This window comes from Schistocerca cancellata, chromosome 7, assembly GCF_023864275.1.
Source record: "Schistocerca cancellata isolate TAMUIC-IGC-003103 chromosome 7, iqSchCanc2.1, whole genome shotgun sequence".
NCBI classification, from domain to species: Eukaryota; Metazoa; Arthropoda; class Insecta; order Orthoptera; family Acrididae; genus Schistocerca; species Schistocerca cancellata.
The window spans coordinates 373,676,060-373,699,564 of record NC_064632.1 but is presented as its reverse complement, the minus strand read 5'-3'; the positions used below and the strand labels follow the sequence as shown (position 1 = coordinate 373,699,564).

Sequence of the window (23,505 nt, the reverse complement as noted above, 5' to 3'; positions counted from 1 at the left end):
CGCGCGCGCCTCCCGCGAGACCCACATTCTCACCTTGTAACCCACACACTACATTCGTAGTGTTCCACCCCAACACACTCATTACTCGTGGAATACATTCTTACCAAGTCCCGTAAGAGTTCGGGGAATATGTCATGTGCGTGCTTTCCGCTTGAAGAAAAAGTATATCCTACAAATCCACCTCCATCAGCGACGACAACTCGCAACAAATGGAATACAAATTCACTAAACACCTCGCTACGATCACGTTTAATGCTCACATTGGCTACAGCATTAACAGCAGAGCGCTCACAATGCTAATGAACGCTCAATGGTTTTCGGAGTATTCGTGACGTAAGTGCGCAGAATAAGCCTAAACTCGACCGCCAACGTTCGTGACTCCAACTACAGTAACACACTGTCACACTACATTCTTTTACAAACATGAACGAAAAGTTACAGTGATGGTAATAAGAAATATTCTTAAGTAAGAGGTTTTGTCACACACAGTTCCCAAGTTCCAGCACATAAATTTCAACGTGTGGCCTTATCGCACGAATGACATTTCTTGTTACACCACGCCGACGGTCGTGTCCGGATATGACGTCATGTTGATGAACGACTGCTCGAAAAATGCACCACATCACGGACGATCGGTGGGTTGCAGTATTATGTTATAGTGGACATTCATCCGGGCTTCCATGGGATCTATAATAGCAGCAGTCGAAAGCACAATGGCAGCTGAGGAGCATGTGAACATTTGTGCAGACGACATGCATCCTTTAATGCCTGATCTCTTCCATTAGCATAAAGATCCGTGTCACATCTACATCTACGATATTATTTTCCTGTTCACAATTAAGCGCCTGGCAGAGGGTTCAGTGAACGACCTTCAAGCTGTCCCTCTACCGTTCCACTCTCGAACGGCGCGCGGGAGAAACGAGCATTTAAATTTTTCTGTGCGAGCCCTGATTTCTCTTATTTTATCGTGATGATCATTTCTCCCTATGTAGGTGGGTGCCAACTGAATGGTGACTGAAATTTATGAGAAGATCCCATCGCAACGAAAAACGCCTTTGTTTTAATGATTGCCACTACAGTTCAAGTATCATGTCTGTGACACTATCTCCCCTATTTCGCGATAATACAAAACGAGCCGCCCTTCTTTGAGCTTTTTCGATGTCATCCGTCAGTCCCACCAGATGCGGATCCCACACCGCACAGCAATACTCCAGAATATGGCGGGCAAGCGTGTTATAAGCAGTCTCTTTAGTGGACCTGTTGCACCTTCTAAGTGTTCTGCCAATGAATCGCAGTCTTTGGTTTGCTCTATACAACATTATCTATGTCACTGTTCCAATTTAGGTTATTTGTAATTGTAATCCCTAAGTATTTAGTTGAATCTACAGCCTTCAGATTTGTGTGACTTACCGCGTAATCGAAATTTAGCGGATTTCTTTTAGTACTCATGTGAATAACTTCACACTTTTCTTTATTCAGGGTAAACTGTCACTTTTTGCACCATACAGATATCTTATCTAAATTAGTTTGCAATTCGTTTTGGTCATCTGATAACTTTACAAGACGGTAAATGACAGCATAATCTGCAAACAATCTAATAGGGCTAATCAGATTGTCTTCTCTGTCATTAATATGGATCAGATACCATAGAGGGCCTATAATGCTTCCTTGGGGATCGCCGGATATTACTTCCGTTTTAATAGATGACTTTCCGTCTATTACTACGAACAGTGACCTTTCTGATAAGAAATCACGAATCCAGTAGCGTAACTGAGGCGATATTCCATAGGCATGCAGTTTGGTTAGAAGACGCTTGTGAGGAACGGTGTAGAAAGCCTTCTGGAAACCTAATAATATGGAATCAATATGACATCCCCTGCCGATGGCACTCATTACTTCATGAGTATAAAGCGCTAGTTGTGTTTAACAAGACCGATGTTTTCTGAATCCGTGCTGACTATGCGTCAAAAAATAGTTTTCTTCGATGTAAGTCATAATGTTCGAACACAGTATATCTTCCAAAACCGTACAGCAAATCGACGTTAGTGATATGGGCCTGTAATTACGCGGATTACTCCTATTTCCATTTTTGGGTATTGGTGTGACTTGAGCAATTTTCCAGTCTTTTAGGTACGGAACTTTCTGTGAGCGAGCGGTTGTATGTAATTGCTAAATATGGAGCTATTGTATCAGCATACTCCGAAAGGAACCTGACTGGTAAACAGTTTGGCCCGGAGGCCTTGCCTGTATTAATGATTTAAGCTGCTTTGCTTCACCGAAGATATCTACTTCTGTGTTTCTCGTCTTGGCAGTTGTTCTTGCTCAGGTGGACAATTCCTATCCTCCCCTGACCTAATTACCAAGTTGGTTTTATCCACCGACCCAGCGGCACGTACTGTTAGCTAATAAACAGATTGTAATAATACTTAGAAGGCATATTTTTTGTGCAAACAAATACTTCTTTAAATGGAATAATGGCATTAACAAACTAAAAGTAAAGTAAATTAGAATGTCAGTGTTGTCTGTTGCAGGGCTGTAGTGCGTATCGTTTACGAGATATCCTATTTTAAAAAGCTTCCACATCGACACTTGTTTGTGCCATTCAACTTGCGTAGTTGCTAGCTACGATGTTGTCATGTTTGTTTAGAACGTGATTGTCTGTTCCTTAACTGCATTGCGACTTACTAGTCAATTCGTGCGTGACAGTCCAAGCAGTAGGTCGTGAGTGGAGGATGGCAAGCCGGCTGCTGTGGCCGAGCGGTTCTAGGCGCTTTAGTCCAGAACCGTGCGACTGCTACGGTCGCAGGTTCGAATCCCGCCTCGGGCATGGATGTGTGTGATGTCCTTAGATTAGGTAGGTTTAAGTAGTTCTAATTTCTATGGGACTGATGACTTGAGATGTTAAGTACCATAGTGCTCAGAGCCGTTTGAACCATTTGGAGGATGGCATTTATCGACACAGAAAAAGCCGACATGCTCATGATGTATGGAGAGCGTAGGAATAATGCAGTTCGTTCCTGTATGGAGTATGCGGCAAGACATCCCAATAGACGTCAACTGCCTCGGCAGTTATTTATCAACCCCTTCAGCCAGTTAGGTGAAAGTGGTAGTGTAACACCTGGACACGTAACAGAAGGAAACAAGAGAGGAAAGAAAAGGGAGAAATTAATGTTCTTGCTGCTGTTAGAGTTGATCCACACGTTAGCTCCCGCGTAATCCACGAGGAAATGGGGTGAGTCAGGCAGGTGTCCTACGTATTCTCCATTAACATAGGTTCCATCCCTATCACACACATATATATATATATATATATACATCAAGAGCTGTATGGAAACGATTATGACAATCGCGTTAACTTCTGTACATGGGAATAGAGACACGACAATCCAGATGTATCATCTATCTTGTTAAGTGCTGAAGCCACGTTTACCAATCACGGCCAGGTAAATCGCCGAAACATGCTATATTGGTCTGTTGACAATCTGCGTTGGCCTAGTCAGGTGGAACGTCGGCGTCCATGAAATGTAAACGTGTGCTTTAATATAGTGAACCATCAGATCATAGGCCCTGTTTTCGTGGACAGAGCACTGAACGCATACTAGAATCGCAGCCTCCTAATAGACCGTCTTCCACGGATGCCAGAAGTCGTTCCTCTGCAGACTAGGAGGAACCTGTGGTACTAACACGAAGACCGTCCAGCAATAAGTGCACGAAGTACTACAGCATGCCTTCACGAATAATTCCCAAATCATTGTATTGCACGCAGAGTACCTCTACCTTGGCCGGTATGTTCCCCGGATATGACGCCCATAAACTTTCTTCCGCGGGGAAAGTTGAAAGAGGCTGTCTACAATGACATACCAACTACACCCGCTGATATGGAACGGCGTATTACTCGTACTGCAGCCTGCTCGGATATCTCTGCTGAAATGCTAGCAAGTGTGCAGCAGTCATTCCATACGAGACTGGAAGCGTGTATTCTCGCTGCCCGGGATCACTTCGAACACAACCTTCATGGTCAATTACCTCGTTACTGGTCAGAATCCACATAAGTATTGTATAAGCTTCTGTTGCTCTTCAGTGTGCGCTACCACAGGTATTGTGCAAATGTCGGTTTGGGAACTTCTCGTAAACGACTCGCACTAGAATCATGCTACAAACACCACTGATATTCTAATTTACCCAACTTTTAGTTTGTTAATGGCAACAGGCAATGTTCCGTATAAAAAGTATATGTTTGGACAAAAGAATACATTTTATTATTACAACCTGTTGCTTAGCTAACACTACGAACCCCATATTATCAATCTATTTTTGTGAAAACCGCAAATCAATTGCACTTTCAATTTTTTGCAATATCTGTGGTGCAAGTTTTATAAGTTTTAGGGGATTCGCTCTATATATAAAATACCAATACGTTGATGAAGAGGTGGACGGGTGGGGGGAAGTTGAGTAACAATCACTCGAGAGAGAGGGGGGGACAGAGGGAGAGAGAGGGCGAGAGAGAGGGGGAGAGAGAGAGAGAGAGAGAGAGAGAGAGAGAGAGAGATTATAGACTACTGTTTGTGAAAACTGCAACACTCAGAAGAAATGGTATGAGTCACTCCAAAACCGCACGATGTATAGCACAGACGAACCATAATAAGAGATTAAGATTTTACAGAGGCGGAGAGCGCAATGGTGCAGCAGCCGTCCTGTTTTATGTGCCCGAATAGGCCATTGTTACTCAACACCCAGCGCAGAGCCGGCAAACGTCGGGGGGAACGCGCACGACAGTGCCTCGTCGGCGTGTAAGAGAGCAATATCAACTTTGGAGTTGGAAGGAGGCAGAACGACTGGTCTCTGGAAAATGGGTTCGTCTTACCGAGATATTGCAGGTTGTTCGGGATACCGACTACGCAGCAATGCGTGTGGAACGAGTGAATACAAGGGTATTGTACACAGAGACGGGGGGATACCGGACGGCACAATGTGACCACAGCGCTGGATGACTATCTTGTACACATGGCCATAACCGATATAGCAGCTTATTCCGTAGCATTCACTCGAATTGGAGTACTAGACTGATACTGGTAGTATCGCGTACACAAGGTATAAAGGGGTAGTGTACTGGCGGCGCTGTCATTCGTGCTCAGGTCATTCGTGTGAAAAGGTTTCTGACGTGATTATGTCCGCACGACGAGAACTGAGAGGAGCTCGACGCAAGGGGCACTCAGTTTCGGAAACCGTTAGGGAATTCAGTATTTCGAGATCCACAATGTAAAGAGTCTGCCGAGAATACCAAATTTCAGGCATTACCTCTCACCACGGACAACACAGCGGTCAACGGCTTCCACTTAACGACCAATAGTTTGCGTAGAGATGTCAGTGCTAACAGACAAGCAACAATGCGTGAAATAACAGCAGAAATCAATGTGGGACGTACGACGAACGTATGCGTTAGGACAGTGCGCCTAAACGTTGCGTCAATGGGCTACGGCAGCGGACGACTGACGCGAGTGCTTTACTAACAGCACGACATCGCCTGCAACGCCTCTCCTGGGCTCGTGACCGCATCGGTTGAACCCTAGACTGCTGGAATACCGTGCCCTAATCAGATGAATTCCGATTACAGTTGCTAAGAGCTGATGGTGGGGTTCGGGAGTGACGCAGACCCCACGAAGTCATGGACGCAAATTACCAGCAAAGCACTGTGCAAGGTGAAGTTGGCTTCATAATGCTGTGGGCTGTGTTTACATGAAATGGACTGGGTTCTCTGGTCCAACTGAACCGATTATTGACTGGAAATGGTTATGTTCTGCTACTTGAAGACCATCTGCAGCCATTCATGGACTTCGTGTTCCCAAACAACGACAGAATTTTTATGAATGACAACGTGCCATGTTACCAGGCCACAGTTGTTCGCAATTGGCTTGAAGAACACTCAGGACAATTCGAGAGAATAATTTGGCCACCCAGATGGCCCGACATGAGTTCCATCGAACATTAATGGGACATAATCGACAGGTGTACAAAATCCTGCACCGGCAACTTTCGCAGTTATGAATGGCTATAGAGGCAGATGGCTCGGTATTTCGGGGGAGGGGGGGGGGGGAGGGGAAAGGTTCCAACGACTTATTGAGTCACGACGAGTTGCTGCACCACGGTCTGCAAAAGGAGGTCCGACATGTTATTAGAAGGTATCCCATGGCTTTTGTCACCCCAGCCTACAACGGGCGCTCGTCATATCTGCGTCGACGGTCTGGGGTGTTCTGTTGAGGACAGGATTTGTGGCACGCATACCACTGCGACGTCCTCCATTCACCAAAAACCGCCAAAGCGTCAGACCGTTACGGGAACTTCAACGCCATCACTGGCGTGCTGAGTGACAAAATTTGGTGTTTTCGGACGAGTTCGCTACATCTTTTCCTGCGGTGATGACGGCGTACATGCTATGCGCTACCGTAGAGACAGCGATCGGGCAGGCTGAACTCTCAAATGGCATAACAGACACAAGCTAAAAGTGATGATCTGCGGCGCCTTGGCTGTAACACGCGGTCTCGCCTCCTACACTCTGACATATGTCTTAGAGCCCGAGATACTGTACGTCCCGCAACCGGCTCCACAAGCCATATTTCAGCACGACGGGTACCACCGTTTCTTTGGCCTGTACGTTCGCCTGACATGTCACCCATGGAAAACACCTTGGATATGATCAGTCAGCAACTTGTTCGTTCAGAGCCTCCTGCAACCACCGTCGGTGCTTTGTGGACACAAACAGCGTGACTGTGTGTTATACAGCGGCGCCTCCAAGCACTTTTTAATTTGATGCCACGACGTCTAGAGGATCTGAATGCAGCAAGTTGCGGCTTCACACTGTACTGAATTATCACGGTCAAAGTGCAACTACAGGTCTCTAATTTTAGTCGCTCGTATGTATCAAAGTCCTAATAAATGGAAATAATTTCTCTGAAATCACAAGTCTCACTTTCGCGTTGCGGTTTTCACAAACAGTAGTGTATATATATACGAACCGTGAAGTGGAAGACTTTTTAAGGGACATATATATCCATACCGCAAGGAGAAAATAACTGGATCGCTACATCCCAAAAGCGCCTCAGTCATTCCATCCCAGTTTCGATAAAACTAACAATAACGTAATTACACTTCAATCACTCTTTCTCTTTGCCTGAAAAATATCGGTAATGTGCAATATTGATGTGAATATCAATGTTCGTTTCACATTTTGAAAAGAAATTGTGCACATACAGAAGTTTTAACTTCGGTGACTGAAGTCCTTTTAGTACATTTCGGGATTTCCTGTAGTAGTTACTGTATCTTTTCCTTAATAAATGCGTTCAACAATGGCTGTAATAATAACTAACAGTTACTAATGTACTACAAAAATTGCAATAGCTCTGTATGTAACATGCACCGTATTACTGATAGAAAAATGGATTTTCTTATTTCTTGGAACACTTTTATGACAAGTTTCAGCTGGAACACAAGTCTTCTTGTAAAACCGCTGCCTGTAAGTCTTGAAATCTAGTATATCTATGGCATCAGATTCTTTTACAATAAATTTTTGGCGAGTTCGTGTATCGTATAGAACCTGTCATGCTTCCTATGTTCTCCTTTAACAATGCTAAAATTCCTGTCACAAGGACAGGGAAATAGTGTTCGATTTTCTCAAACCGGTTACAGTCAACCAGTGTCGATAAAACACCCGATGCAACATGATTTTGTTCTGTCCTCCACAGCTGTCGGAATGTAAGTGTAATTCAGTGATTGATGGAGGAACGCTCTGCAGAAACTTCTACAAGAAAGTGCATACTTCGTTCGACTTGATACACATACTGTACACTCACACACATACACACACACACACACACACACACACACACACACACACACACACACACATACAAACAATATGCTTCAGCTTTTGAATGTCATGAATAAAAGATATGAGCTGTTAAATATCGCAAATAAAATGTATCCTGGACGAAAATTTTGCACGTAATCAACTAATAGCAGGTAAATGGAGCTTGTCTGTCCTTTTAGCTACTTCTGTGAGCTTTTTTAGTACAAAAGTTTTATGCCCTTCTGTCGTAAACCATTAGCTTTTCAATGCCACATCGCTTTGCATGTTGCCTGATAGCTTCTCTTGTTCATACTGGAAGGGCTCCCTTGACAGACTAGAAGATCTTCAGTCACTGAAAGAACTCCGTACTACACATTATATGCGTTCTGCAGCGTCATTCCTCCAGTGACCACGCCTTCTAGCATTGCAAGATGCGGCTACCTGTCTGCAACACGTCAAAGTGCTTAACTCCATTTTCGATGCTTCCTGACTGAGGCCCTTTTAGCAGACGGTGATTCAATTTTTGGTGTGATTAAGGTTTCGTATTTGTACAGGAACACACAGGCGCACGCACGCACAAACACTAGGCTTTCTTTTCCGTCACGCACGCATGCAGAAGAGGGTTGGCCAGCATGACGGATGCAGAGAGGGGAAAGAGCAGCCGTGATAAATACGGCATGTTTACGGACAAAAAGGCGAGCGCATCTGCCGGCCAGGTCCTGCGGATATCTTCTTTTATTTTTCGCAGCCTTGTGTTGCACCGCCCAGGATGCAAGCTGTTGCGGCTGCAAGCGATACGGAATTCCTAGACGGCGCTCCGCCGATTGCCAACAAGCAATGGCGCAGCCTTTACTTCAGTCCACAGATCACAGCAACCATCAGCGACCTTGCAGAACGCATTAGTAATAAAAGGGGCACGGTTCGGGCGCTTCCAACATCGGCATCTAGAAAGGTGAGGGTACAGCAACAATGGGTGCGAACTGCCGAACTAGCAGGTATTCTCGTACATCCGACATCGACTGCGATCGCTGTATCATACTAAATCTATTGCTTTACATGAAAACTATTTTGTAAACTACAACGTAAAATTTGGTCCTGATTTATAACATACACTACTGGCCATTAAAATTGCTACACCACAAAGATGACGTGCTTCAGACGCGAAATTTAACAGACAGGAAGAAGATGCTGTGATATGCAAGTGATTAGCGTTTCAGAACATTCACACAAGGTTGGCGCCGGTGGTGACACCTACAACGTGCTGACATGAGGAAAGTTTCCAACCGATTTCTCATACACAAACAGCAGTTGACTGGCGTTGCCTGGTGAAACGTTGTTGTGATGCCTCGTGTAAGGAGGAGAAATGCGTACCATCACGTTTCCGACTTTGATAAAGGTCGGATTGTAGCCTATCGCGATTGCGGTTTATCGTATCGAGACATTGCCGCTCGCGTTGGTCGAGATCCAATGACTGTTAGCAGAATATGGAATCGTTGGGTTTCATGGCTGCGGTTACCCTTGACGCTGCATCACAGACAGGAGCGTCTGCGATGGTGTACTCAACGGCGAACCTGGATGCACGAATGGCAAAACGTCATTTTTTCGGATGAATCCAGGGTCTGTTTACAGCATCATGATGGTCGCATCCGTGTTTGGCGACATCGCGGTGAACATACATTGGAAGCGTGTATTCATCATCGCCATACTGGCGTATCACCCGGCGTGATGGTATGGGGTGCCATTGGTTACACGTCTCGGTCATCTCTTGTTCGCATTGACGGCACTTTGAACAGTGGACGTTAGATTTCAGATGTGTTACGACCCGTGGCTCTGCCCTTCATTCGATCCCTGCGAAACCCTGCATTTCAGCAGGATAATGCACTACCGCAAGTTGCACGTCCTGTACGGGCCTTTCTGGATACAGAAAACGTTCGACTGCTGCCCTGGACAGCACATTCTCCAGATCTCTCCCCAATCGAAAACGTCTGGTCAATGGTGGCCGAGCAACTGGCTCGTCACAATACGCCAGTCACTACTCTTGATGAACTGTGGTATCGTGTTGAAGCTGCATGGGCAGCTGTACCTGTACACGCCATCCAAGCTCTGTTTGACTCAGTGCCAAGGCGTATCAAGGCCGTTATTATGGCCAGAGGTGGTTGTTCTGGGTACTGATTTCTCAGGATCTATGCAACCAAATTGCGTGAAAATGTAATCACATGTCAGTTGTAGTACAATACATTTGTGCAACGAATACCCGTTTATCGTCTGCATTTCTTCTTGGTGTAGCAATCTTAATGGCCAGTAGTGTAATTGACGTTTTTCAGCCTTCACAAACAAATTGCTTGGAATTATCCGTATCTTTCAAAAAAAAAAAAAAGTGTGTGAAATCTTATGGGACTTAACTGCTAAGGTCATCAGTCCCTAAGCTTACACACTACTTAACCTAAATTATCCTAAGGACAGACACCCACTCCCATGCCCGAGGGAGGACTCGAACCTTCGCCGGGGCCAACCGCACAGTCCATGACTGCAGCGCCTTAGACCGCTCGGCTAAGTATCTTTCCATAATGATCATTTTGCTTGTCTTTCTTTATTTATCTTTTTTTTCATCTGGTTCAATTTTTCGCATTTGGTTTCTTTTCTAGAAACTGTTCCGCAATAGTAACATACTCTCTAACAGGAAACCCCTTGAGTGCTAGATCGAAAAAGCCCATTTATGTTTACGACTGTCGACGCCCCACATATTATCTGCCATGGAACCACAGTGTTCGATGCTAATGGCAACAGGGGGCGGGAGTCGATGTAGCAGTGGTGAACACAGCATGAGGCTACGGAGCGTAGTTGAAATGCGTAGTCGACGAGTAACTCACAACAGCGGTACAGTGCTTGTGACGTTGACATAAAGCATAGCAATGGCAACGATAAACAAAGCAAACATTGCATTATATCTACAAAAATAACTGTCGAAAACCACATTTCTCAGAAAGGAACGCAAGGAATTTCGCAGAGTGAGAGAAAAGTAGCAGATAAAATATTGGTGGTTCTCCAAGATGAGTCAATGGAATCTGTGGTGCCGCATAAGCTCGACTGTGCGGACAATATACGTGAGGAGTACAATGATGACGAAACGTGCTTAACAAGTGAAAGCGATAACGGGTGTCGAGGCAGTAGTTCACCATCCTCGTCGGACAGACAACCACAAATCCCGTCTCCAGTGAAACGTAGCGAAGAACAATCGTTGTCCAAGGAGCGGGTACTAAATATAATTACGACACAGTAGATCATCCACAGAACAGTAAAAAACTATTATGAACAGATTTCGAGTAATTCCGCGCAATATGACCGTGTAGTGTGTAATAAAAACTACTGATGTGCAAGAGAGCACAAGGCGCACTTGTTACACAAACTGGTGTTTGCGCGTTTGAAACGTGCTCGATACAACTTACAGGATGTCCATGATAGTGACCTAGTACGACACACGCATCAAACTGCGGGCGACATAGATTACTGTGATTTCAAGGGAAGCAGTGGATGGTTGCATAACTCCAAACAATGCTACAGAATTGGAAGATGTATGAGAACGAAATTTCACAAAAGCTTCAACTCGACGATGGGCAGCGAACTGCAGAATCTGCCCGAATATTTGTAGATTAAATAAACAAATTTTCAGTAAGGAATTTGTTTTCAACTCCGACCAATCCGAATTTGAAGAAGAAATGTATATAAAAGGAACCCTGGAAGCAAGGGAGTCGCATCAACATCATTCGTATACAATAATGTCATACTATGGATGGTAAATTGACTGGAAAGTCATTTATTTCCGCCTATTATTGATTTGGGCCCCTTTACACGGGTCACTCCCTCACCGAGCTAAGGAATTTTTTTTTTTTGGGGGGGGGGGGGGGGGGGAACTGCCTTTAATGTGAAGGTTTGTGTGCTGGCTTATTCACATTTATCTTGTAACTAGTCTAAGTTATGTGACTGGCGAGAGACGACTATTTTTGCTTAGTACAAGCTAGCTGCTTAAAGATTTTTTTTTTTTTGTATTGTTCCCTTATTGATATAACATGTTTAAAATCTTCTTATTGTTAACCTCAAACTTTGCAATATCCTTTACATAGAGCTATTTTAAAAGAGTTTTTTTTAGTGTTGTGCCGGCCAGGGTGGCCGAGCGGTTCTAGGCGCTACACTCTGGAACCGCGCGACCGCTGCGGTCGCAGGTTCGAATCCTGCCTCGGGCATGGATGTGTGTGATGTCCTTAGGTTAGTTAGGTTTAAGTAGTTCTAAGTTCTAGGGGACTGATGACCACAGCAGTTAAGTCCCATAGAGCTCAGAGCCATTTGAACCATTTTTTAGTGTTGTCTTATAAATATATGTCAAGTTAAAATCTCATTATTGGCAAATTGTTAATGTCATACCTGGTAATCTCCTTTTCATAATGAAAATTGTACAGCTATTTGAAATTGTTTTGAAATTTTTTTAAAAAAATGCCAGACTGAAAAATTTATTACTGAGAAAGCCTTTTAAAATAATAGATAACCTTAGCAGTGTGTGTTATTTCACCAGCACCTCGAGGCCCCTACTTCCACGATAACGTTTTTGGAATAACGCGTACTTGAGTTGTTGTTTGTGAATCGCCCTAACTGACGGTTCATCCTTATTCTGGGCTTCCTGTGCATCTTCAAACACCCATCAATCGGCAATGGAGCAGCTTCGATAGTGACATATTCGTGCATGAAAACTGCGTGATCTGATAACAGCATCGGGCATTATTGCAGAATATTGTGCACTGCCGTACGGTAGAAAAATGACCGTCCATTAACAACGCGCAAATCTGCTCGCACAAATACATCTGAACTCGTTAACTATACTATTAAGATAGTAGGACAGTCATTTACAAATTTGGAGCCATGCAAAGGGAATTTTGTATCCACCTATTTCGAATAACATCGGTAGTACTTTAGTATTAAGTCGATATACATTACACAGGCTAAAAATATCATAAACATACCATTTAGTTTTATCCTGACAGCTATGGAGGATCACTTTCATATGCCAAACAGGCCATACAAACAGTACGGCAAAAATGTGTCGTCTTCCGATTCACTGTTTACCGGCAACGGTCATGCCACTGCAGCATCGGACAAGTATGCACCAGTACGATCTACACAGGACTTCGCAGCAGATATTTTTACGACTGACATAGTGGCTTTATTTAAACACTGCCTGACGACAACTTATTTCCAGTATAACAACGAGTTTTACGAACACACCGACGGGGTGGCGATGGGAAGCCCTCTCGGCCCAGCTGTTGTCAATTTATTTATGGAGATCTTCGAACGGCGAGCGCTGCAGACTGCCAGTAAAAAGCCAGCTAAATGATACCGCTATGTTGATGACACATATGTAGTGTGGACTCATGGTGAAGAAGAGTTGGATGTCTTCTTGGTGCATCTGAATAGTATTAACGGGAAGATACAGTTTACGATGGAGAAAGAGAGCAACGGACAACTCAGTTTCCTGGATGTGTCGGTAATTGAACGGATCGATACCTCCACAAGGAATCTAACCGTCATCCTGGGCAAAAAAGAGGTGTCATGAAAACCTTGGTGGACAGAGCCAACAAAATCTGCGGGCCGACTTACTTACAAGATGAATTAAATCACTTACGGCCAGGCTTAATGAAAAACGGATATACCAGCAAGGAAATTGATCGAGCCTTCCATCAAAAAAGAAAAGAAATCAGAAGTCCAGAGCAACAACGGTCACCTACTGGAAAAGTTTTCCTACCGTTCATTAATAAAGTCACGGACCGTATCGGGAAAGTTCTGGCCAAGTATGGGATCGAAACAATCTTCAGACCCGCCAGGAAGATTAAGGAATATTTAAGAACTGCAAAAGACGCCCGACACCCCCTAGCAACACCTGGGGTATACAAAATTCCAAGCAGTAGTGGACAAGTATATATTGGAACAACAAAAATAAATGTAAACACCCGCTTAGCCGAACATAAAAGAAACTGTCGCTTAGGACACATCGAAAAATCGGTCGTAGCTGAGCCCGTTGCGCGCATGTATAGAGAAGCAATAGAGATTCACAAACACTATAACAATTTGAATAGAAAAGAGGAAGTTTTAAAGTTAGACAAAATATGGATGTCGACGTTGCGCCAGCAGAATGACAATCGATTACTCTTAATAGAGAATGATGACCCCTTCCAAAGATAGGCATACCGTCGGCATCACGTGACGAATGGTGGTGTCCTCTGTGCGCTCTATAAATGCGAGAGTACCTGGAGCCTCAGTGCCATCCGTAACACGGATTCCTACACCTTCTTCCCCTCCGCCGGTGTGCCCCAAGGTTCCGTCCTTTCTCCTCTTCTGTACCTTTTGTATACGGCGGACATGCCGCCGCCTTCACCCCCCATCCACCTTCTCCAGTACGCCGATGACACCGCCTTCATTGCCCCCACCCTGCAGCGCTCCCAACAGCTTCTCCAGTCTCAACTTGACCGTTTCACCACTTGGTGCAACAAGTGGTTGCTTAAGGTCAATCCTTCCAAAACCCAGGCGATCATACTAGGCAAAACCACCCCTTCCTTCCACCTCCTCGATTTCTATGTCACCGTCTATGGCCGTCCTATCGCCCTCACCCCCACCCTTAAGTACCTCGGCGTCACCCTTCACCGTCGCCTCTCCTGGACCCCCCACGTCCGGACAGTCCAAGCCAAGGCACGCTCCCGACTGTCTCCTCAAGTTCCTTTCTGGCCGTACATGGGGTCTGGACCCCTCCACCATCCTCCATACCTATAAATCCCTCATCCGCCCTATCCTCTGCTACGCCCACCCTGCCTGGATCTCCGTTCCCCCGAACTTTTACAAATCCCTTCAGATCCTAGAACGCCATGCTCTTCGCCTCGGCTATCGCATACGTCTCCCCTCCTCCACGCGGATCCTGTACGACCTTATTCCGTTCCCCCACCTCCTCCTTTTCGTCGAACGGATACGGATCCTCTACAACTCCCATAAACTCGATCCCCCTCATCCGCTGGTCTCTCCCATCCTCTCCCGCCCCCGTCCGCTGCCGCGCCTGTATTTCCACGTCCCACCTGCTCTCCATCTCTCCACGCTCCTTAACCTCTCCCAAGATGGCTTCCGCCAGCTCCCCCTCCCTGATGATGCCATCCTCCCCTCCATCTACCCCTCCTATCAGCTTTGATCCTCCTCCCTCTTCCTGTGTTTGATCCTAAGGGCACCCTCTCTCCCTTCTCTCCCCTCACTCCTTCCTTTCTCCCCACTCCTCCCCGGGGCTTCCCCTACCCCCATACCTTCATTCCTCCTACCATCTCCTCTGCCATTGGCATCTTTGCTCTCCCCTCTCCCTCCCCCACCCCCTTCTTCCCCTCTCGGTAGGTCCCCGGATTCGCACACGTTAAGTGGACATTCGTGCGCCGGAGATCATCGCCATCAGTTTCTCGTGTGTGTGCCATCGTGTTTGTGGTTTAGTGTTCTTCGCCGTCACGTTTCTTTGTTCACCTGTACCGTCTAAGTCGTCAGTGTTTGTGCGCAGTGCCGACAGTTTTTAGTGTTTTTTCGTCGAGTGTGAACAGCTTCGTGTTATTTGTTTCTGTGTCTGCTGTTTTTTGCCCCCCTCCCCCACTTTGTTCAGTATCTTCTGTGTCTCCTTTGTTCTTTTCATTATAAAACTTGCGGCTGAAGAGCAGCTTAGTATGCTGCTGCCAGCCCACCTTATGTAAGGTGTTTAAATAACAATAAAGAAAAAAAAGAAAAGAGCCTCAGTGGCAGTAGCTGGACGACCTCAGAAGATGTCTCCCGCAGATGGAGACGAAACGTTAGGTGGAAATTTTATACATCGACCACGGCCTCTCAGCCCGGAAGTTTCAACTGAAGACAACACCGGCCGTGAAAGCCTACACTGTATGATTTTTCTATTTCTATTCCGTCCAGATTTTGAAGCGAGTTGGCCCACTGTGCGGCGGTCTGAGCCTGCCTCCGCGGCATTGTGTTTCCCACAGCGCCAGGCACAGAGCTTTCGTTGCACGTAATTCCCCCACTATTCCGGGTATGGTCCACATCTTGGGAAATAGTACGCAAGACGAGTGGTCGATTCACTGTGAAGCATGTGCAGTGTCTGCAGCACTGGAGACTCTGTGTACAGATAGAGATGCGCAACGTGGCTCTCGATGCTCGGTACAGCGCACGGCGCTAGCCGAGCTGTGAGCAGGGCGGAGGAGAAGCGCGGAGAACAGGTCCCGCCCCGCGGTCATCGACTCCGCACGCCGCCAGCTGCGCCCTGCCGACACCCGCCCATCCTCCCACTACCGCCCGCACTCTCAGCCAGCAACACTGTCCCTCAAACTAACGTGGCTATTCTAGCTCTCGCTGCCCGCCGTCCGAAGCCTAGTTATTCACATCAACTCTAAAAAGATTATAATGTTGATTACAGGGCGTTCGGTAGCATCCTTATCAGTGCCTTTAAGTAATAGAATCCAGTACGTTGTCCTCGATGGTGAGTGTTCATCGGAGGTGAGGGTATCATCTGGAGTGCCCCAGGGAAGTGTGGTAGGTCCGTTGTTGTTTTCTATCTACATAAATGATCTTTTGGATAGGGTGGATAGCAATGTGCGGCTGTTTGCCGATGATGCTGTGGTGTCCGGGAAGGTGTCGTCGTTGAGTGACTGTAGGAGGATACAAGATGACTTGGACAGGATTTGTGATTCATGTAAAGAATGGCAGCTAACTCTAAATATAGATCAATGTAAATTAATGCAGATGAATAGGAAAAAGAATCCTGTAATGTTTGAATACTCCAGTAGTAGTGTAGCGCTTGACACAGTCACGTCGATTAAATATTTCGGCGTAACATTGCAGAGCGATATGAAGGGGGTCAAGCATGTAATGGCAGTTGTAGGGAAGGCGGATAGTCGTCTTCGGTTCATTGGTAGAATTTTGGGAAGATGTGGCTCATCTGTAAAGGAGACCGCTTATAAAACACTAATACGACCTATTCTTGAGTATTGCTCGAGCATTTGGGACCCCTATCAGGTCGAATTTAGGGAGGACATAGAAGCAATTCAGAGCCGGGCTGCTAGATTTGTTACTGGTAGGTTTGATCATCACGCGAGTGTTACGGAAATGCTTCAGGAACTCGGGTGGGCGTCTCTAGAGGAAAGGAGGCGTTCTTTTCGTGAATCGCTACTGAGGAAATTTAGAGAACCAGCATCTGAGGCTGACTGCAGTACAATTTTACTGCCGCCAACTTATATTTCGCGGAAAGACCACAAAGTTAAGAGAGATTAGGGCTCGTACAGAGGCATATAGGCAGTCATTTTTCCCTCGTTCTGTTTGGGAGTGGAACAGGGAGAGAAGATGCTAGTTGTGGTACGAGGTACCCTCCGCCACGCACCGTATGGTGGATTGCGGAGTATGTATGTAGATGTAGATGTAGATGAATATCAACGCAGATACGGATTCACGAGATCAGCAGACTCTACCCCCCGCCCCCGCCCCCCCAAAGCCTTTTATATTTTCACACATTCGTACACTGATGAAATAATTATTACGCCTGACCACAGTGAAACAGTGCTGCTTCGTGGCTTTGCGAGCAAATGATGCGGTAAGGAGAGTAGACTATCTGATGTGAAGTATCCAGACACGTGTTAGTGGACATCAATATTAGGTCTGTCCACTCTAGGCATTTGTGACGATTTCAACCGCTGGAAATACTTTCAGTGAGATCCAGAGTGAGATTTTCACTCTGCAGCGAAGTGTGGGCTGATATGAAACTTCCTGGCTGATTAAAACTGTGTGTCGGACCGAGACTCGAACTCGGGACTTTTGCCTTTCGCGGGCAAGTGCTCTACCATCTGAGCTACCCACGCAAGACTCACGCCCCGTCCTCACAGCTTTAGTTCCGTCAGTAACTCGTCTCCTAACGTCCGAACTTTCAGAAGCTCTCCTGCGAACCTCAGATTGTAGAGCACTTGCCCGTGGAAGGCAAAGGTCCCGAGTTCGAGTCTCGGTCCGGCACACTGTTTTAATCTGCCAGCAAGTTTCATATCAGCGCACACTCCGCTACAGAGTGAAAATTTCATTCTGGAAACATCCCCCAGGCTTCGGCTAAGCCATGTCTCCGCAGTATCCTTTCTTTCAGAACTGCTAATTCTGCAGGTTCGCAGGAGAGTTTCTGTAAAGTTCGGAAGGTAGGAGACGAGGTACTGGCAGAAGTAAAACTGTGAGGACGGGGCGTCCGTCGTGCTTGGGTAGCTCAGATAGGAGAGCACTTGCCCCGCGGAAGGCAAAGGTCCCGAATTCGAGTCTCGGTCCGGCACACTGTTTTAATCTGCCAGCAAGTTTCATATCAGCGCACACTCCGCTACAGAGTGAAAATTTCATTCTGGAAACATCCCCCAGCTTTCGGCTAAGCCATGTCTCCGCAGTATCCTTTCTTTCAGAACTGCTAATTCTGCAGGTTCGCAGGAGAGTTTCTGTAAAGTTCGGAAGGTAGGAGACGAGGTACTGGCAGAAGTAAAACTGTGAGGACGGGGCTTCCGTCGTGCTTGGGTAGCACAGATGGGAGAGCACCTGCCCGCGGAAGGCAAAGGTCCCGAGTTCGAGTCTCGGTCCGGCACAAAGTTTTAATCTGCCAACAAGTTTCATATCAGCGCACACTCCGGTGCAGAGTGAAAATTTCATTCTGGAAACATCCCCCAGGCTGTGGCTAAGCCATGTCTCCGCAATATCCTTCCTTTCAGGAGTGCTAGTTCAGCAGGTTCGCAGGAGAGCTTCTGAAAAGTTCGGAAGGTAGAAGACGAGGTACTGGCATAAGTAAAGCTGTGAGGACAGGGGCGTGAGTCGTGCTTGGGTAGCTCAGATGGTAGAGGACTTGCCCGAGGAAGGCAAAGGTCCCGAGTTCGAATCTCGGTCCGTCAAACAGTTTTAATCTGCAAGGAAGTTTCAGTGAGATGTCTGAACGTCCGTGGGGGAACGGCAGCACACTCTTCCTCAGGAGCCATTGGGCTCATGTCGGGACTTTCAGCACTACAGTTCATTTCAGGAATATTATTGTCCACAAACCATTGCCTCACAGATACCGTTTTATGAGAGTGTGCATTGTCGTGCTAAAAAAAGGTCGAGTGGCTAGGGCCTCCCGTCGGGTAGACCGTTCGCCGAGTGCAAGTCTTTCGATTTGACGCCACTTCGGCGACTTACGCGTCGAATTGTCGTGATAACACAAGCATAGTCTGTCAACAGTCCCTTTACTCTACGTAATATACAACGCTGTAAAGTGTGCACATATCCTTCTGCATTCACCATTTTCTTAAGTGCAATGATGGGACCGCACTATAACCACGAAAAACGCGCCTCTATTGTAACATATCACCTCCTGTACGTAAGTGATGCCACTACACATCGTGGTAGGTAACGTTATCTATACATTTGGCAAACCCAAATCGTACGTCGGATTGCCACAGGGTACAGGGCTATTCATCAGTCCAAATCACTCGTTCCCAGTCGTCCAGTTGCTTCGCGCTTTACATTACTCCAAGTGTCGCTTAGTATTGACTGCAGGCATGTGTGTCTTATGAGGTGCCCGACCTTACAACCCCATTATTTTCAACTACCAACACACAGTCATTGTGCTAGTCGGACTGCTATAGCACTATGGAACTCACGAGTGATTCCTTCCTCTGGATTCCATGCGATTTTTTTACAGAGAACCTCCACAATGCTCCACGGTCCCTATGCCTTAGTACATGACGTGTGCTTGGCCTTGATTTAGCTGTGGTTATTCCTCCGCGTTTCCACTTCTCAATCGCATCACCAATAGTTGACTCGGGGCATCTTTAGAAATGTTGAAATGCCCCTGATGAGTAACTCAGGTAAAATTGCAATGAGCGTTTGGCGTCAATAGCCGGGAGGCCCCTTACGGGGCAGGTCCGGCCGCCTTGGCGCAGGTCTTGTTACATTCGACGCCACATTGGGCGACCGGCGCGCCGGATGGGGATGAAATGATGGGGATGATGGAGACATGATGTGTCACACCCAGTCACCGAGCGGAGAAAATCCCCGACCCAGCCGGGAACTGAACCTTTCCCGTAAGGCGGCAATCCATCGCGCTGACCACTGCTGTCGGGGCTGACAGTAACTCAGGTAACACACAATGACTAATGCACTTTCGAAGCGACTGACCTCTCCTGACCGATCCATTTTGCTGTCACTGCTTCTCTACTAAACGCAATCCTCCATGCTTTCTTTTATACTAGCTGCTCCACCTCTCGCGACATCTAGGGCTCAATTCCGCATTTCATAGGGGTGTCTGGATACTTTTGATCAGATAGTGTATGGAATTACACCGCCGACAGGGCCGCAAATGGAAAAAATCGATTGACACAAGCAACTTCCACAAAGGAAAGATTCTTATTGCCCAGCGCCTGGGAACCAACATCTTGGAATTTGCCAAAGTGGTCGGCAGCTCACTTGCTGCTCTCGTCAGCATCTGTGGAAAGTGGTTGAAGGAAGGTCACGCGAGGAGTACGATTAGCTGACAAGATACTGGACGTTCACTTCTCGTCACAGACTGTGAAGGTTGGACGCTTGCCCGTTCTGTTAGGCGATCTGTGGCAGATTTGACGGCAGAGCGAGATGCTGACGCAGGCACAAGTTTAGGACACTTTGTAGATAGTGGGACTCTGCCGCAGATAAATCCTACTTGTTCTCATGTTGATCCAACGACATCGACAGTCACCGCTGTAGTAGGGAGAGGGTCATCAAGATCCGACCGTGGGTGTAAACGCGTCGATTTATCGGATAACTCACGTTTCTTGCTCCACCGGGGCGATGGCAGCGCCCAAACATGCCTTTATGCGGACGAACTGGTACTCGAAACACCCACCGCCGCACGGAGTCAGGTCGCTGGGACTGGGAACAGTATTATATATTATAGGATATATTCACCTGGTGTTCCATGGGACCTGATGTAGCAATCGAAAGTATCGTGACATTTCTAGACTACGTTATTGCGGAGCACACGAGTCCCTTTAATGCTTTATGTCTTCCACGACGGCGATGATATCTTGTAGCAAATAACTGTCCAAGGACAAAATCGCGCTACAGTGATTTGAAGAGAATTCATGCTGATGTCTTGGCCACGAAATTCAGCTACTTTTAACACAATGAAACCCATCTGGGACTCTTTCGGGAGTCACCTTCGTGCCCAGAAACAACCAGCCCGTAATTTACGGGAATAGCGTGACCTGTGCTTGGACATTGGTGGCGCATACCTCCAGAAACCTTGACCGGAAACCTATCAAGGATTTGTAGAGCCCATGCCACCCAGAATCTAATTGATCTAATCATCAGCATTGGGCATTTAGTGTTTTTTCTTTCACAGTAGTCTGCTTACTGATGTCATTGCAGAACGATATATTTGAAGCGAAAGTTCGTATCCCTTGTAATCCTTTGTGGTGCCAACAGATGTGGCACCGCAAAGACCACATCAATGTGGTCCGCAGCATTGCCTCTAGCGTGCCTTACTGTAATGTAGTTTGATGCTCTTTGCATTTTTTCCATTCATATTTTTGTGTTTTGCGAAACTGCTGTCAAAATTTTTTAATTACTCAGAAAAAGGAAGGGAGAAATAGAACAGTAAACATAGAACAGAAAACATAGAAATAGAACAGCAAACCGGCAAGCGAGTTAAGACTCGGGGGGAAATACTACACGGCTGAAAAAGGGCAACAACGAAAATGCAGCGAAGTATGCACGACAACAAACGAGTTTAGCGTCAGTTATTACTACTTTTGGCCACATGTCACTTAAAAACTATCATTACTGCTGCTAAACCATCTCAGTCGTATATGAATTCGGTAGACAAAAATCTCATCATTTTGACAGTGCCTAAAGAAACTAATCATTTCGAGGTTTCCTAACATCTAAGCTCTATGGCTGTTGATCTCAAAAGAAGTCGTTTATTGTAAGTAATCTTTCTCAGTGGGAGTAGCAGTTTACTGAAAAACTAGGAGTCACAGTCCATTATCAGAATTTTTTTGTTGAATTTCTGTAGTATTCTTGAAATAAAGAAAGACAGTTATGTTAGCGCTATCCATGAATTTTTTAGGAAACAAAGAAGGACTTTAATAACAGAAATCTATATGCTTAAAACTTATTTAAAGATTGGAACTAAATCACACTGCACAGCTATACACTGACAGATACTTTTTGACACTATGGAATTCCGTTTGATTTGGTTAATTAATAACTGTTACTGTATCTAAAGTATTCATTATTCTCAGTAGTTAACCGAATAATAAATAAATAATTCGCTTTTAATTCTTACCGTCAAGCAGCTTTCTCGTCTTCCTGAAAAAGAAAAAAATTGGCACTTAGATCAGTTACCTCTTACACTCCACATATACCAATTTCCAAATTTCACAGAAAACTATGGGGAATAAAGTAGCTTGAAAAGTGAGGTCCTCGGAAAAGGTGAGGAAATCTACAAATTCCAAGCAGACGTTAACACAGGATACTTCTCACTTGCTTGCACGAGTCTCGCCCATATGGAACCACTCGCGGCCAGAGCGATTGCAAAAGAAATCTCCAGCCAGGTACAGCCACCACACATCCGCAGGTTGCCGACAACAAATGGTACACGAGTTCGCAAATGTACGCGTGGAACCGGACAACCACACGAAACTGCGTAAGGCTAGACAGAAAGGAAACGATTTTCCGGTAAGAAAATAAAATAACGGAAAGCCTGATTTTCCTGAAGGCAATCGATAGTGACAGAAATAAGCAGCATTCCACTCATTTACATCCATCATTAGCCACTGTCCACAGACCTGTGTCCACAATCCTAGCGATTAGTGAAAATGCTAATAACGGTGAGGTAACACTTTCATTTTATATTGTATAAAGTACGACGTCAGAATTGTGAGAGTTGCTATTGTAGTAATATATCAGTTCCATGACACACGTAAATATCAAATTTTGCGATGAATGCTTTTCAAATGGCGTGTTTTTCTGAATTAAAAGTTCTTCCGACTTATGCTAAAACGATGGACTGAGCACAGATTTAAAGAAATTATTATTGTTGTTGTTGCTGTTATGGTCTTCAGTCCTGAGACTGGTTTGATGCAGCTCTCCATGCTACTCTGTCTTGTACGAGCCTCTTCATCTCCTAATAACTACTGCAACCTACATATCTCTGTTTAGCATTTTTCTGCAGCAACATATTTCGAAAGCTACTATTCTCTTTTTGTCTAAACTGTTTATTGTCCATATTTCACCTGCATACATGGTTAAAGCACAGACAAATACCTTCAGAAAACACTTCCTAACTCTTAAATCTATATTCGATGTTAACAAATTTCTCTTCTTCAGAAATGCTTTTCTTGCCATTGTCAGTCTACACTTTACATCCTCTCTACTTCGGCCATCCTCAGTTACTTTGCTGCCCAAATACTAAAACGCATCTACTGCTTTAAGTGTCTCGTTTCCTAATTAAGCTCCTTAACATCACCTGATTTAATTCGACTGCATTCCATTATCATTATTTTGATTTTGTTGATGTTCATCTTATATCCTCCTTTCAAGACACTCTCCATTCCGTTCAACTTCTCTTCCAAGTCCTATGCTGTCTC

The 23,505-nt window shown here is 45.6% G+C and overlaps 1 protein-coding gene across 2 annotated transcripts in view; it reads right to left on the bottom strand.

The window, feature by feature from the left end:
- The window catches only part of LOC126092261 (uncharacterized), a 918,328-nt gene that overhangs the window by 659,051 nt on the left and 235,772 nt on the right, over positions 1-23,505 (bottom strand). For both annotated transcript variants that reach the window (XM_049907771.1, XM_049907774.1), the window contains exon 2: positions 22,203-22,225. The gene's annotated coding sequence lies outside the window, so the exon portion shown is untranslated. The remainder of the gene's footprint in view (positions 1-22,202; positions 22,226-23,505) is intronic.